This window comes from Pimephales promelas, chromosome 11, assembly GCF_988280905.1.
Source record: "Pimephales promelas chromosome 11, fPimPro1.hap1.1, whole genome shotgun sequence".
Classification (NCBI taxonomy): domain Eukaryota; kingdom Metazoa; phylum Chordata; class Actinopteri; order Cypriniformes; family Leuciscidae; genus Pimephales; species Pimephales promelas.
In genome coordinates this window covers 19231963-19249642 of record NC_142779.1, presented here as the reverse complement: position 1 = coordinate 19249642, position 17680 = coordinate 19231963, and the positions used below count along the sequence as shown (strand labels likewise).

General features: G+C 37.6%; 1 protein-coding gene and 1 long non-coding RNA gene across 8 annotated transcripts in view; one reads left to right on the top strand and one right to left on the bottom strand.

The window, feature by feature from the left end:
- Nucleotides 1-17680, bottom strand: part of macrod2 (mono-ADP ribosylhydrolase 2) — a 618043-nt gene that overhangs the window by 362810 nt on the left and 237553 nt on the right. The gene's annotated exons all lie outside the window — the stretch shown is intronic.
- On the top strand, nt 262-3534 carry LOC120466728 (uncharacterized). Of its 4 annotated transcripts, none has more exons than XR_016145548.1 (7): nt 262-424; nt 1054-1155; nt 1861-2110; nt 2283-2344; nt 2458-2549; nt 2635-2753; nt 2852-3534. It is a non-coding gene; the product is annotated as an uncharacterized LOC120466728 (long non-coding RNA). The 4 variants fall into 4 exon arrangements; XR_016145549.1 differs by lacking the exon at nt 262-424 and adding an exon at nt 462-909; XR_005620026.2 differs by lacking the exon at nt 262-424 and having other exon boundaries at nt 461-1155; nt 2638-2753.

The window sequence follows — 17680 nt, the reverse complement described above, 5'->3', positions numbered from 1 at the left end:
GCTGCATCATATTTATTCACAAAATTAAATAGATTCACTTGCAACGCGTTATACCGAGGTTTGTGGTTTGAGTGAATAAGTTCTTCCGCAAACAAACAAGCTGCAAGAAAAGGGGGCGTTTTGAGGTTTGAAATTCACCACTCACAACCATAAACACAACAATGTGGTGACGTAATGGAGGTGCAACCAATAACGTTAGTGTATTGCTTCAAGCGCGAGAAAAATACTTTAAAATTACAGCATTCTTTCCCGAAGCAAAGAGAACAGTTCGAGGTTTGGAAACAGTTTTCTTCTATTCACCTTATTTTGCACGACAACAAGGGTGACGCCATTGCGTTCGTTTTGTCATCTTACTCCCGTCTGAGAAAGACTTCAACTTCCGGCTCATGAGAGGGATGAGATTCTGCGCTAGTTGAAACGAACGGTAAAATATGTCAAGTATTAAATGTTTAGTTAGGTGCTGCCATAACAGTTGGATTAAGAGGAGAGAACAATTGGACCAACGGTGTAACGAACATAATGTGAGGCGGTCAGATTGTTGTTGTGGTGCACTTTACGATTTAGCTACACCCACCACCTAAAGACGAGGAGCACCGGAGGCAATGGCGGAAGGCACTAACGTTACATTTGGAAGCATAGGCTTGAAAGTGCCCAACTGAGGCTAAACACGGAAACGATTCTGATGAGAAAACGCAAAAGTGGCGTTGCGTCATCTTTTTTTTATTCTGCGTTTAGACGAGCGTTTTGTGTGAGAAATCCGCGTGCAAATGGAGACGCAAAAGTGTGTGAAATTCAATGTAGTATGCACTTCAGGCGGCTAGGAGTGCATACTACAACAACACCAAGTCCACGCGCCTGCGTACAACTTTCACCGTCAAGCAAACTTTTGCGTTTATATCGTTTACACGGGTAAGATTTAAGATTTCCACTCTGGGGGGTGGTTTCACTTTTTTTGCGTTTTTGAGCCTCAAAAACGCCATCGCCGTGTAAACGAAAGGCACATCCGATAAAATATTTTTACGTTTTCACCCGCGAGCGTTCTCGTGTTAACAGGGCCTAAGGACGGGAATCCGATTGAGGAACACCCCAGAAATGGCTCGGCTACGATGTTCCGATAAAGAAGTCACGCCGGGTGTTGAATATTGTCAGATTCAGGTAAGCTAACTTGCCTAACTGTTATGTGCTTGTTTGCCTAACTTTAGATTGAAGTCCGTTCTATGAATGCTTTTAAGATCAGTAACAAGCCGTAAACAAAATACAATGAATCTTGCATGATTACCATTGCCCACATACATGTTATTTATTTAACTTTGTGATATTGACCTAAGAGTCTGAAAGAATGAATGAATGAATATTCACGGTAGTACAAGATAGTATGGTAACTTACATTAGTCTTACAATAGCTCACATTACTGCTATTGCACATTACGAGATGTAAACAACACTGGTCCAGATGCACTTCCTGTTTCAGTTTGTAAAAGGCTTCTTAATTTCAAATGTAAAGAAAATATCTTGAATATGTTTGTTTAACTTTTTGATTCAGTTGTTCTGTTGGTTGTACTTTAACCCAACGTTTATACAGTGTTAAAACTGAAACAGGAAGTGCTTGTGAAATCTTGTGAAATGGTCTATACAGAGATTGCTGATGCTAGCAGGCCAGCTAGCTACATCTCTCATTCAGATATTGATATTGACTTATGGCGAGTTAGGAGATTGTGTATTGTTTCGTTTTTAATTAATGTATCTTTCTCACACACTGTTCTGTGTAACTATGGGTGCCATCATCAATGAATTCTCCATGATCTATTTTAAGTAGCTACTAATGTAAAAAAAATGTTTATGGTTATAATATTTCCATAGATGCATCAATGAGAGTCAGTAATGCAGTGGATAACTATGAGGATGATCACATCCACATGCCCCACAGCTGTGATGCAGAATCACAATGGGAGGATCAATCTGTCTTTGGCCACAACCTGATCTTCTCAGAGAGACTCTCCAGCGTCTTGATGCTCTTTAGCGAAAGTATGAGCAGCACAGACTAACGTTACATGAAGAATCTTACAACGCTTCGAATAGAATAAAAAAGGCACATGACGTGAACATTGCGGTAAGTCCAATTATTGTTCTATAACGTGGCTGTAAGCCATAGTTCGGTTACAATTATTGTTTTGTCTCTTGCGGTTACTGTGATGGTCAGCTTATTCCAACTGAAAATTCAGTTTTGTGGTTCTTGAAGATTGTGAATCAATTTAATTGCTTTTTAATTTCAAACTTTACAGGAATCTGTAAGGCGCCTCCATAATTCAGAGAACAACCCACACAAATACGTTCCACAAACCAGGTAAGACTGTTTCTTATATACTATAGCCTAAATGTTAGTTTAATCTACTACTCTATGGATTTGGAATGCCAAAAGTGAATTTCAGTAATGATACCTGCAACTTTCCCCCCCAGAATAAATTCATCACATAACCTGGCTGTGACCACTTACCTCTTCGAAGAATTAAGGTCAACTTTTACAGACGTTGACCCTGAATGTGTAAAAGGTAATCTTAAAGATGTTGTAATCATTTTATTGTCCTCTGTTTTACTTATTTTTATTGCCATTACATTTATTTATGATATATTTAGCAGGTTGGAAGATGTATTTTGAGACTTTGCGGAGGAAGTATTCTTTGGCTCAGCCTGAAAAGGCCCAGAAAAGAAAAACTATGACGAGCATTGCAAAGAACCTTCAAAGAAAGCGACTGGTAAGTTAAGAAACTGGTTAAGCACTTTTTTTTCTCTTCAGAATGTAACTATCCTCCTCTCTGTGTTTTAGTGGTTAAGTTACTGTCATGTTTTTCAGTTGCTGGAGACCAGGTCCGGGGTTGTACAAACCAACACAGAAAAGGAACTTTGGAAGACCGCAACAATAGAACTGATGTCTGATGAAGATGATGCTATTGTTGATGGAAGGCCAGTGTGAATGGTGAGGTCTCCACCAATCTGCTCTCTGCTAGGTACTATAAAACAGACTAGAGGCTGACCCACACTATGCGTCACACCACCAGCGTATCATGGCAGTTTGAAAAATGTTAACTCGTATATAAAAAAAAAATATATATATATATATAACCGTTCAAAAGTTTGGGGGTCGGTAAGATATTTTTTTTTTTTGGTTTGGGGGGGATAGCTCAAATTAACTCAATACTTTTATTCAGCAAGGATGCATTAAATGAATCAAACGTGACAGTAAAGACATTTATAATGTTACAAAACATCATATTTCAAATAAATGAAATATAACTTTCTATTGATCAAATAATCCTAAAAAGTCTACAACTGTTTTCAACTTTGGTAATAATAATGAATATTTATTGAGCATCAAATCATCACATTAGAATGATTTCTGAAGGATCATGTGACACTGAAGACTGGAGTAATGATGCTAAAAATTCATCTTTGATCACAAGAATAATGTATTCCAATAGAAACGTTTATTTTAAATTGTCATAATATTTAACAATATTACTCTTACTTTTTTTGTATTTTTTATATATATAAAAAAAAGCAGCCTTGGCGAACATATGAGACTTCTTACCGATCCCAAACTTATAAACGGCAGTGTACACCTTGAATATTTTATATACACTTTAATTTCTTATTTACTTTTCTCGTATTATTTCATATATTTGTTCCTTTTTTTGTTGTCCATGTTGCTTATCTCCATTTTGTTTACTTGTTTGCATTTTAATGTATGTTTATAATGCACTCTCTGTAATGTTCTATTTATTTATATTGTTTACTTGGAATATCTACGTATATTTTATATATATATATATATATATATATATATATATATATGAAGAGTTCAGATGCAAAAGCCTCTAAATGCCATTTGAAATTTTCTCCTTTAATGATGATTTTTATCAAACTTGTATATTTAAGTTTAGTAATTTCACTTAAATAACAATTAATAGGCAATTATCATTGCCATTTAAGAGAAATTACTGAACTTAAATACACAAGTTTGATAAAAATCATCATTAAAGGAGAAAATTTCAAATGGAACTCTTCATATATTTTATATATATATGTAACTTTTTATATACACTGTGTACTTTATTCCTTTACATCTGTCCTTTAAAATGATTGGGTAAAAAAAAATTAACGAAAATAAAAAGTTAACAAATTATTTAATGTATGTTTATAATTTTCTTTGGAATGTCCATGATTTTTTTTTCTTCCTTTGAGATGTTATTACTTCATACTTTTTTTTCTAGTTTTTGTTCCCAATTCCTCTGTAATGCTTGTTTATAATGCTATTTGGAATGTGTTATATACCTTAATAAAAATTTCAGACTTTCCCATTGTTCTTTGTGTGTTTAAATATAAATATAAATATAAATATATATATATATATATATATATATATATATATATATATATATATATATATATCAAATTTCTTTTAATGAATATATTAAAATTGGGGGAGGGAGGTTTGGTATATATTTGAGCAATATCTGCATAGCTGGTATATAACCAATCAAATCAGTATGCTACAAGGCCTAGGGTGGGCCATGTTTAAAAGTAACCAATAAACTCCGTTTACTGGGTTTTCAATGTGTCCTGCCCTCCAATAGTGGTCTGGGTGTTGGGAGTGGCTTTAAAAGAACAACCAATCCAGTTTGGTTGGAAGGCAAAAAGGTGTGAATGTTTCCTGCAAAAAGGTGTGATTTTTTTCCTGCTTTAATGGGATTACTTGCCATGGCAACAAATGGCTCTAGCACGGAAGTATACGTCCACAACATACATCCGATTTGGTATCATTCCGGATGTATGCGGATATATACAAACCCATGGAATTTGACATATCCGGCCACTATACTCCTGGATTCTTCCGAATTTCAGCAGTGTATACAGGAGTATACTGGTCCGGATACACCTATTTTCATGCAGTGTCTGTTATGATTGTTTAATAATTCTTACATAACTAATTAGCAAAGCTAGTGAAATCTGTACAGTAGCATGTGACAGAAATGCATAGAGGCATTAGACAAGCTCATCACTGTACTTTCTACAGACAATGCTTATCCCTCCCATGTGAATTGGCAATAAAAAGACATCAGTTAGAGAGAAATTTCATCAAAATGTACCCTGTCCAAATAGAGGTTTAAGCAAGCAATATTTCCCCATATTTAGTCTTCTTGAAGCACACTTAGATAGTAATATTTTCATTTGAATTTAAAGAACATGTATGTTAAAACAGCAGTTCTCAAAGTGTGGTCTCGTGATCAATAGTCATGGGGGTCAGCAAAATCATTTGCTAGGCAACAACATTTCCTGGACTATATGGACTTTTTTTTTTTTATCATCTAAAATGTGCTGCAACTTATTCCAAATAAGTACAGTTTATTTGTCGGCCGTATACATCATAAAGGATGTCTTATTTCAGAAAAGTAATCATTATAAAATAGGCTTTATGCCGTGCGTCACGTGACCAAACCGGAAAACGGGTCTCATCGCATCCGCTTGTCAGAGAAAGTGTTAACGGCCTTAAGAACGGACTACGATATCTATGGATATTTAAGGTAATCAGCTAACCTACCTAGTTCACTTTGTTATTGGCGTTTTATTCCATTTAAATATCTAAACGTTACTGTGAAGAATAAAAAATATAAAACGTTTAAATATCAATCTGCACATGTGAGGGATATTGGTTATGCTAATCTTTGCTCGCTCCTTTTAAGTTATCTTGAGTAAAACCGCAAAAAATGTCATGAAGCACATACAAAAGACCTGGACCGGAAGCGATGCGACCTGTTTACAGAGAATGCGGAAGTAATTGTGCATAAAGCCTATTGACCGTTAATCCTAAAGTGTACATTTCTTTTTGACTTTGGAATGCAGTGGTCAGTTTACCGAAATGAAGCAAACTTACTTACCCCTAAAGGACGCCACCTTTGAAATGAGACGGAGCTTATAGACATCTTATCAGTTCCAGCATTGCTGAAATGACTTCATAGCCTATTCATCGTCATCAAACTAAAAATGCAGTCAACCAAACATAGAAAAGGTCATGTGGCTAAATTTAAATTGTTGTGTAATATGTACTGTAGGTTTTGCCGATTAGCGTGACCACTGCCTTACAGTCGCACTGGCGTTATTACAAAACCATTTATGATATTTGAAGGATCCTGTTTTACATGCATATTAGGGAACAAGTGAAAGTACAAAGCCTTGTCCATATAATAAATAATAGTTTAGCATCAAACAATGGAAACATCTGGATTTGTGCCGAATGAGATAGGAGCTCATTCGGGCTGGCATCCAGGCTAGTGAATGCTAGAATTTTAGCATACATATTTCTAATCAACATTGTGCGAATGTGACTTCTGTAGGCCTGCAATCTTTTCTACTGTGAACCAAGCTGACCTATGAAGAGAAATAAAATAGTGTGACATGAAATGGACCGGGCCACAGGCAAAATATCGTGCCACTCTCAGATAAGAAAATGATCAAGTGCAAAGTCAGTCACACACAAATCAATGCATTTTGTCTACAGTATAGGTCACAGAGTTGGTCTGTCCTTGGAATAGCAAAGCTACAGTCACGCCTGTGTGCATATGTATATGTAATCATGCTGCCTTAATTGCGCGAGAGGGAAGTGTGTACTATAGAGCACAAATCTCACCAAAATTGGCATGACAATATAATTAATCTCAGCAGGAGTTTTAATAAATGCCCTAAACTGACGGTTGAACGGTCTACTGAGAGCTTATGTATTACATTTTAATTTGATTTCAACATACAGTACAGTATAATCATGCTAAAGCTTATAAACTAACCCCTTTCACAAAGCCACATTTCCCGCTTTGGGTCAGACCACTTAAAAGAGCAGAAGAAAGGTTTCCTATACGTCAGAAGAGTCTGTTTTTGTTTTGTTTTTTTTGCATTCTAGAATATTATTTGTGTTTTAACAAGAAAATGTGGCATTTTCAAATTGTAAATTGCAAATTAAAGCAAGATATTTCATACCTAATAGATGCCATTTGGAAGTGGCCATTCGGTTAAGCTCAAACATGAATCATGAGTGTGTGAATGAAGCATCAGTCTTTTTGGCATGTGAGTAAAAGCCAACACAGTTCAATACAGGATCATGCAGAATTCATTATGCAAAAGAATGGAGTAAAGAAACACACAGAGACTCTCCTAATGACTGAACCTTCTCGACGCAAGCAGTACGTTTTCATCAATGACTAAAGCTGAGCACCTGGCTGCTTTTTTCCCCCCTTTAAGCTCTTCAATTATGAAAAATATCATGCAAATGAGAGTAAAGGTTACAAGCATACAATGTGACAAAGGCCCCATTTCAGGTCTCCAGCTCATCTTCCTGTAAAAGCTTGAACAAGGTAATCAGATCAGCCATTTAGAGGCATGATTCCACTGCTTGAGTCTGAAAGAAGCTACGGTCCTCCATAGGTGCATAATGAGAGCTGTCTTGAAGAACTCATCACACACACAGACGTCTCATGGAGCAAACACACACACACATTTAGATTCCTCACAATCCACTCTGACTAGTGCTAATGAAAGCTGCTCATGAGCAATGCAATCAAAGGCTCATCAATCCAGACAGAGCGATAGACATTGACTCTTCACCCCATTTCCCAGAGGTCTATGCAGCAATCTCTATCAGCAATTTCTGTGCTTTGAACTTCACAGCTTACTCTTTGTTGTTCATCTGTACTGAAGACTTGTTCTTAAATTACGCATGTAGATTAATTAGCATTATCTGCCCTATGGGTACCAATAAAATAATATAGGTTGGTTTTCAGTGTGTAAAACTGAAAAATAGGCTACACGGAATGTTCACAATTTTCAACTAAAACCATTACAGTTTACCATAGTTCTAATTACAGGTTTTGTCGAAACAGTCAAATTGAGGTATTAGTCCTAATAAATAATGCATAAACAGGATGGATGGATCCACTAAAGTAAAAGACCTGGTTGTTATACTAGAAGGCAACTTGTCTTTCGAACATCATATTTCATATGTTACAAGAACAGCCTTTTTCCACCTTAGAAACATTGCTAAGCTACATAACATGCTATCTGTTTCTGATGCAGAAAAGTTAGTTCATGCATTCAGCTGCTAGAGTTCTTAGTCTAGCTCCCAAAAAAAAAAAAACACCAATGTTTTCATCTCTACACTGGTTACCTATTAAGTTCTGTATCAAAACTACTACTACTGACCTATAAAGCCCTAAATGGTTTAGCTCCTGTGTATTTCATGGACCTTCTATCGCCCTACAATCCATTGCATTCTTTAAGATCACTAAATTCGAGGATTCCTAGGATATCTAAGTCCACTAAAGGAGGGAGGGCGTTCTAACATTTACGTAGCTCCTAAACTTTGGAATAGCCTTACTGATATTGTTCGAGGTTCAGACTCGCTGTCCCAGTTTAAAACTAGATTAAAGATGCATCTCTTTAGCCAAGCATTCACATAATGCTTACCTTTTATTCCTCTGTTGAATCAGATTGAATGCATTTAATATTATGAACAGCAGCTATGCTAATTATTTCCCATTTGCTTTTCTGCTGATATCTCAGGACGCTAGTCCCCAGGAAAATGGCGTTCGTCAGTTTCAGTTTGTATCTAGCCTCTCATGGAGACTTCAGATTTCCAACACCTGCGATGAGACGACTCAACGCCGGCAATATGTTATGCCCCAAATTAATGTAATAATGTAATAATTAACTAAATGATTTTTTCCACGTACATTTCTGAAATGCACTTTCTGTAAAGCTGTTTTGAAACTATGTATTTTAAAAAGTGCTATACAAATAAATTTGGATGGATGGATGGATGGATGGATGGATGGATGGATGGATTGGATGGATGGGATGGATGGATACAGGGTTCCTTGAGGAGCCATCAAACTTCAGAAATCTATTAAAACTTGCTTTGATTTTATTTCACATGCAGTGCTGCATTGTGAGTTCCAGCTTTGGCCACCTCCCTTTTGTGTTTATTATTGCTACACTGATTAATTAGTTATTTCAGCTTTCCCTGATAATACTGCAAGTCTGGAGAACTAAGCTCTCCATCTCGCCTCAGATCCCCCCGTAGAGATGAATAAGCAGTTTGAAACTAACAGAAACAGAGAGAGAGAGAGAGAAAGAAAGAGAAAGAACACCATTTTCTATCAAGCAAATATCTACGAGATGTTGATTTGCTGAAACGGCAAAGATTATGTTGCCGGGACTGTACTCAACACTTCCACCAAGATTGTTCAATAACAAAATAATTTTGTGTATGAACAAAATAAACTCTGACTCACTGAAAATATTGAACAAATTCTGCAAAGCCTGAGAACCACAGCCGGATTATTCAGTAGGCTATATGAATTTGAACTATGAAATTTGTATTGTGGCTTTACAAAGTATTCAAATTAAATAATAATAATAATAAAGGAGATTCGTATCAGGACTGCATAGGCTTCCAGGGAGAAGAGCAGCCTCAGTCCCACTTTATCATGAGAGCTTCAGTAAATAAGCGAATCCACTTGTGTTTACACAGGAGTGAGACGCTTTGGCTTCTCTCGGAGCAGCTCTGCTCTCATATGGATAATTAATGATTGAACACACACAGCACAAGATTACCCAGTCCTGTTCTGTGCTCACATCAGAACATCCTCTCTCTTACGTTGGCTTTATAGTGTGGAAAATCCCTTCCTTTAGTAACCGTACTCCTCTGTACTAGTGAAAAGACTTCCTCAAAACCATTTTTTTTGTGTGTGTGTGTGTGTGTGTGTGTGTGTGTGTGTGTGTGTGGAGGGGGCTCTCTGATGTAGTGATACAACACAACACCTCAGCAAGCTAGCACTGTTTAAGGACAATTTGATTTGTCTGGATTGGACAGAGTGCCACAAGACCGAATCAGAGAGAGAGAGAATAGAGAGAGGGCGAGAAAGAGAGAAAAAAGTTGCTGTGAAGTCACCTTCAAAGACATGCCCCCGTGCCACCGTATTACTGGGCTGAAATGGCTTCTTGGGGAGGAGGCAGCGATTCTATTATTCTTTAAAATGCAGTCCAATGGCTTTTGGGTGCGTGTGGAAAAACCATTTCAGCACGAGGTCAGGGGAGGCGGGAGGCAGTGCCTTGAGCTTATTGTCTTCTATGCCTCTCCATTTCCACTGTGCAACTGCTGCATAATGGTGAGACCTCAAGCGTGCCCTCACAGGCCCGAACATCATCCACACTCAAAAAGCATCACACTGTTTTAGGGAAACGAGGACAAATTATGCTAAGAACAAGCAATTTCAATTCACAGTACTTGTGACAGTGCATAAGGAAATACTACAGCTCCGTCCAAAACCAAGTGAGCTGATAACTTAGGCAGCATTTTAAGGTATCATAGAAGCACTAAAGGTGCTCCAAAAGTTACCTAAACTGCCAAACTCTAAGCAATATTGCATGTTACCTTCACAAGAAGGTAATCACATGATACATTACACTTATACATATAACTGAACTTTAAATAAATAAACAAAAATTACAAATAAACTTAAATTAAATTATAAATAAAAGAAAATACAATCTAAATACATTACAATATTCGAAAAACAGAGAAAACTAGGAATAAATTATTATATTATCGACATGAATCATAACATAAATCGTCCACAATTTAGGAATGATAAAAATTAAAACATACTTAAATCTACAAATACAGTTTGATAACGTTTTTGCATTATCAACAAACCGTCATGCTTTAATTAATTCTTGTTTACTTAATGGAAGTTAATATAGCTAAGTGTTAGCCTAATACCATATGATCACTGACTTGATCAACAGAGTCGAACGTAGCAGTTGCCAGCAATCTCTAGTCATCTGCCCACGATCGACAAGACGCTACGACTCAGTAGGGTGCCGCTGGAAGGGCTACTTGGTTCAGCGTAGTAGCACATTTATTAAAACACTTCACAAACATAGTGAAAACTCAGTCAGAGCCTGAGCGACTGCAATACCCGTCCACTCCGTGTATAAAACTCCAGTTGTCTAGACGAGAGAGCCAGAGGCGGCATATTTAGTGCTCAAATCTCAGGCCGAAGCCATGATTTAGGCCACCTTTACACCTTTGCCTGAACCACTCCAGGCCACGACTCCTGACGTTATTTGTCACGTGCTCATAAACCTGTATTACATGAGTGCCATAAAAAATGATAAATCAAGTTATGAACCCCTTCAGAAAGTTGTAACCATTTTATGATCACAAATGCACACTGACAAGTGAACAAGTAAAGGAGAAGGCTATACTTATAGTTCTTATCATACCTAATAGTGTTAAAATAAAGACTACACTGGTCTATGAGGCAAAGACCAAAAATGCATTAACCTTATAGCCCATGCACGTACTGTAGCTAAAAGCAAGGTGAGAGAGCATTTCCAGTTAGGTTGTCTAAAAACCAATTAGGCCAATTCCAAGACTAAAAGGATTTGCAGAGTAGATCAATGCAACTGTAATGGAAACCAGTATTAAATTAGACCCATGTCTTCAATGACCTTCTGCTTACTGATATAACCAGTTGAAGACCATTATCATATAGTAACACAACTGTATAGCTCATAAAACAAACATGCTGTGTTTGATATCTGTAATATCTAGGCATAAGGCAACAATCAATCAAAAAATCTTGTCTTTATGGTTATTCATTTGGGTTGGCTGAAGTGGGGCTAAAGTCGTGTCTCATTACTTATAAGTCGATCTGCTCAGTGCTTGACAATGCTTAAAGCGCGAGAGAACTTTACGAAGATAAATGGGATGTCACGCAAGGCGTGGAAATGTAGCGCATTGAAATGCTACCTCATAATGAAGGAAAGAGCAATGGGCAGGGGTTTGCTGATTACATTACATCGGGTGAGGATTAACCTCTCAAGATAGCTGAGGTGACATTTTCCTTCTATTTCTCCATGTCTTTAGCATCAGCGCTCATTTCATTCGACGCATTACTCCTAAACAATGTCATTCAAATGCATGAAGGACTATACAGGCTGGTTTCCCAATTCAGACCCAAACTAATGTTTCCGTAGCAGCCACAATACCCACATTAACAGCATCCTCAGACTAACTTTATCATAATGGCTTCTTAAACTTCACTGACTTAATGGCTGAAAGGGACCACAATCACACAAGGCTATATTATCAAAATATCACCAATGTTATTATGTGAAATGATATTGCAAGTGTATACATCCAAAAGAATTGAGCCCTTTTTGTTGTTGAGCCTCACAAGGTGACTTCGGAAAATGCCACACCATCTCTTAGCGTTCATCACAATGAATATGACGGCAGTATAATATCATATCATATACACAGGGGGTTAAAAGGAAAGTGGCCTCTTCTGGATATTCTTTATTGTGAACATAAATCTATGGCCTAAAATGTTGCCTAACCAACTCTTGTGAATATCAATCGCTATCATGTTTCAATGAAAAGTTTCTCATCCTTTGAAAAAGGAAATTTGAAAGAGGAAGGAAAGTCTGTGCAATAACCTTCAAGCTTAGAAATACTTTCCATTTAAGAGTGACTGTGTTTTTCTAAAGTACAATGAAAATACTACCGCTGAAAAGGATTTGACTATAGATCCTTCCTGGCTGATGTAGAATGAGTGTTCTCAAAGCAAAACTTCTCCAGCTGGTACAAAATTGATCTCACTCGCTATTGATAAGCAAATGGAAACTGAATAAAGAACTCTATGATTGGACTGATGTGGCTCAACCTGATAAACAAACACTTTGTAGGGGCAGAAGGGGAAAGTAAGTAAACAAATCGTGGCACTTTAAATGAGACACATTGATTGCTTTAATCAGCCTCAAAGCTGGGTTAAAGCTGGCCTGTTCGACTAAAGTGGCCTGGTCTCGCATCACACGATATTCCTATAATCCCTTTTAGATGGGGGTTCAAATGGCCGATCAAACACCACTACATGTATCCAGTGAGATGGATTGTACACACATACAATTGACCAAAAAGGTGGATTTGAGACACATTTTTTGAATAAGAGTTTATTGTACCAATGAAGGCTGACAAAAAAAAAAAGGATGCCAAAGTTTGTACCCAAAGTATTTTTACCTGAAACTTTTTACAAAAGTTTCAAACTTTTTTTGAGAACCAAGCATAATGCACAGACAAGAGTACATAGAACTAAACAAAGACATGCTAACTAGTTACTAACCTGAAGTACAGTACACCAACATACACACAGATGAAGCAAATTAATAGCATCTTGGTCTTGAGTGAGGTTTACATAGGGCAATGTGAAAATAAGTAAGGCAGTCTCAAATCTACCCCAAATGCTCTCAATTAGACCAAGCTGAATTTCATTTTCCACCACAGATTTACATTTGCAAAACACACAGATCACTTTGGTCTTGTCAATGGAACCATTTGGCAACTTTTTAAAAGTAAACTTTCCATTCAGAATCTTATTGGCATCCATTTCGGCGTCTCGTGCTCATCATCCACTCAAAATGTAACGTTAACCAACTATTTGTCCGGTTCGCAAGCCCAAACAAGTGCGTGTGGCATGTCTGTTTTTTTTCCGGTATAGTTAGATCTGCTTGTGCTTTGGTCAACGAAGCAACAAAACGTCCTTGTGCGCATTTCATGAAACACGTTTTATAGTGCAGCGCCGCGCATGCTGCATCGTGTTGCAAAATACTGAAAGTTTGCTTGGCCAAAAAGGCCGTTAATCAAACAATAAAAAAATTGACGCCGTTAAAATGGGTTTGTGTTAACGCCGTTAATAACGTGTTTAACTGACAGCCCCATAAAATATTAAAACATTTCATGTCTAATCATTTACTTATGTGGCAAGTAGCCATGTAATATGCGTGATAAGCCACAATAAACCCCTTCATGGTGATTCAAGACCAGATCACCCTGTCAGAGTTTATTATATGTGATAAAAACCGCCTGGGTATACGACTTGACCTGCTAACGTTCTAGTCTAGACATTTTAAAAAAAAAGTATTTGTTGCAGAATGCTGAACACTTTTACAATTTACTATTGATTCATTTTATGGGGTCTATGTTTTGGATTAATATTTTGGTGGAGAACTGCCCCAACCTGCCATTATAGGCGAGCTGCGGATGCACCAGTATCTCGTTCCCTATTTGTAGAGCCACAATTTGCTCATTCCTCCTTGATTCAGTCCTCTGAGATGGGCCACTAGAGTCAGTTTAAACCCACACACTTCCCCTATTTTAAAATGCTTGACTCTTCCAGGCCGAAGAAGTGTCATCACTCGTAGCACACTCTCAGGAAGCGAAGAAGAGAGCATAAAGGGTGTGTTGCTGCCCACACAATATGCAATCATCACTGCATCTAGAAGTCTGCCTTGCTCACTCAAAGTTTGACGCTCTCACAAAGAGCAAACCGCACAGATTAATGTGGGTGGCCGGAGCCACACTACCGTGAAATTCAAGTTAACCCTGCTGAAGCGAACATTAATTTCACACCTTCAGGTCACAGAATCATGCCCATAGATATGTGCTTACACACGTACACAAATACACTAACACACTTGGATATATCTGAGGGGCCTCCACAAATGTCTTTAGTTTATGGTTTTAGACAATTAGGAAAAAACGTTTTGACATTTTCCATGAATATAGTACATGTTGGTGTCATGTGAGTTATTATTATTTAGTTTTTAATTACTATTATTATTATTTAGTTTTTTGATGTTTGATGATGCTGCGTTTAATTATCGATCAAATATCATCATAAACTCAAACAAAAGAGAGTTTATGATGATAAGAATTACATTTTGATAGTGACGTTAAAGCCGATCCACTTAGGATTCTTCATACGGCTGTTTGCTACTGGAATGGGCCACTGGCTGATAAATATTTCATTTCGGTTTAAGTGGTTGTACAGAATGCACAGTAGGCCACAATTGTCAGGTAGCACAGATACGTAAACAAGCAAGTCTGTTTTAGCATTGTTAGTGGTTTCCGTCTGGTGTATCGACGTCTTTTCAGGGTGATGGCAAAAGCGAACAAAGCATTCTACAGAAGCTTCTGTGCTAGGTAAATAATGCATACAATCATTTATTCATCTCAGAGTGATGAATACTCAGGGACGTTCAAGTGAGAGGAAAGAAAGGCAGAGACAAAGAAAAGGGAATAGAAGAGAAATAAACAAGGACATTGTGCGTGTTTATGTCAACACTTCAGATTGGTAATTCTGATAGCCATTGCTGAGATCCAGCACAAGGCTTTCTAGCCTTGAGTGGAATCATATTGAAAGAAATGAAGCTGATTTGCCTAAAAAGCAAGACAATTCCCTAAATGCAGGCAGAATCCTTGAACGTTTTATGTTTTAACATGCTGGCATGTTTAATGCTGGAACAGAATTATTAAAATAGTCCCAAACGTTCACATTTTTCATGCTGATTGGATTTCAATGCCACAAATCGTGTGTTTAGAGATGTTGCAGAAGTACCTTTGGGCCCTTTTTCTGCACTATCACGCAAAATGCAGGATCCAATTTGAAACAGATTATTTTGGGAGGAAGGAATACAATGGCCTCTGGCTTTGTGTGTAATTGTATGTCATGTAGGAGTCTTCCCGACACAAATCAAACAGCGGAAGTAAACAAAGTTAGTGAGAGAAAGAAAAGAGGAAAAACAAAAAAAAAGCGCATGAGAAACAGGCCAAAGATCAGTACCGTCCTAATCACGGTGCCTCGGAAATTCCTTACAAGGACTAGTGAGCAGAACATTCCTCCAACATCCTGACTCATTTTTCTCCACAGTAAGGAACCTCCAGAGATGCTTCCTTTCAGACTGACCCTCTAAGGACGACTGCTGGAGGGTGTTCAAACACATCTGACAAATCAATTAAAATGGAAATTGTTATCTTTGGATTCCAGGGAATGGATGATGGCAACAATTTCACCCTAAGGGAAAGCCAATTTGTGAGACAGGAGTCACTAAAATGTATTACTGTAAATTTTAGCATTTGCACTGTACGTTACCAATGTTGTTCATGCACTGACATACACATTGGATGTTCACAACGACATATATAATGATAAACACGTCATGTGTGAATGACCCCTAAGAAAGGAAGATTAATATAGAAGCAATAGGATATTATTTCACTGGTACAGATGGTATAGCATTTACTTTTATGCCGCTAAATCACTGAGAACCAAAATAGACAGGCAGTGGCAGGACATTAGTTTTGGCAGTGGCAGGACATTAGTTTAGGGGTCAATAACCACAGAGCAGCCAAAAAATGAAAGAGGAAACCCTTGCTTTACTGATGACTGAGAGTTCAGGCCTGATGAAGAAGGTGATGACATTAGCCTATTATCAAACTCCCTCCTCTACAAAGACATGATCAATGAGCTGTTGACACCAGAACATCCTCTGAAAGATGAAACGCCCAATATGGAGCCTCCCTGTCGTGGTCTGAGCAAGGACAGGGCAAATGAAGAGTATTTTGGAAATTAAAGTCTATCTGATTGCAAAAGTTAACTTGCACCTACAACAAAATGCAACACACAACCATTTGAATAAAAATTATTTAAACAATTAATTGAATTCATCTCATATTTAAATATATAACTTCAGTGATCTCATTCATGAGGATGTCAAAATGTAATGCTAATTTGAAGAGTAATTAAAAAACGTTCTGAATATAGTTTGATTAGCATGCTGATTGGACTTGATGCGCAACGTGCTAAATTGCTATGATGGTTTCTTTGTCACTGTTATCTATCTTTCCTGTTTCCAGTTTAAAAATTTTCTTTCACATTAAGTTAAATCTAGAAATTTTATATTTTGATGGCTTACCAAAGCTTTCAATAAGCTATGGCTGATGGCTTTTATTTAAACCAAGCTCCCAAAACGTCTTGCAACAGATTTTTTTCTCAGTATGGTGTAATAGTACGACAAAAGACAGATCAATGCCTACATCAACAGTACATCATTGCCTCTTTTGCCCCACCAACTGATTCACGCATGACATGCAGTGATAAATACGCAAGAGACGCAAACACAGGATCACTCGAGCAAAAAAAAAAAAAATGTTTAGACGTAAAAAAGAACATTATATTTTTTTTTTTCAACTTTAAACAGCCTGTTCTCATCCCAAGGCGTCATCTAACTGATTCTTTTGACAATGCATCAACATCCGACACACATGGCACCCTTTAGCGTCAATATGAGAAGCGCCTCCTAGTGGTCTAAGCCTAACCCTACCCCAGACCTAAAGCTACCCGCGTAATCTAATTGATGCTAAAGCTTGCTATGTGTGTCGGATTTAGGCCCCGTTTACACGAAGGGAAAACGCAGATATTTCCCTGTGGATTGGCCTCTCGTTTACATGAAAACCCCGTTTTTATCACAGAAAACGATTATTTCTAAAAACTCTGGCCAAAGTGGAGATTTCTGAAAACGTCGGTTATGTGTTGTCGTGTGAACTGGGGGAAACGGCGTTTTAGGTTCTTTCTTGTCGATTCTGAGGATTCTGATTGGCTTGCATGGCTTTTCCTTAACCCCTACACTGCCGCCAATAGGTTTGGCATAGTTATGATGGCGCTCGATGGCGTATTTATGCGGGTGTGTGAACGATGTTATTTTTGAAAATGGAGAGGGGGGAAATATTGGT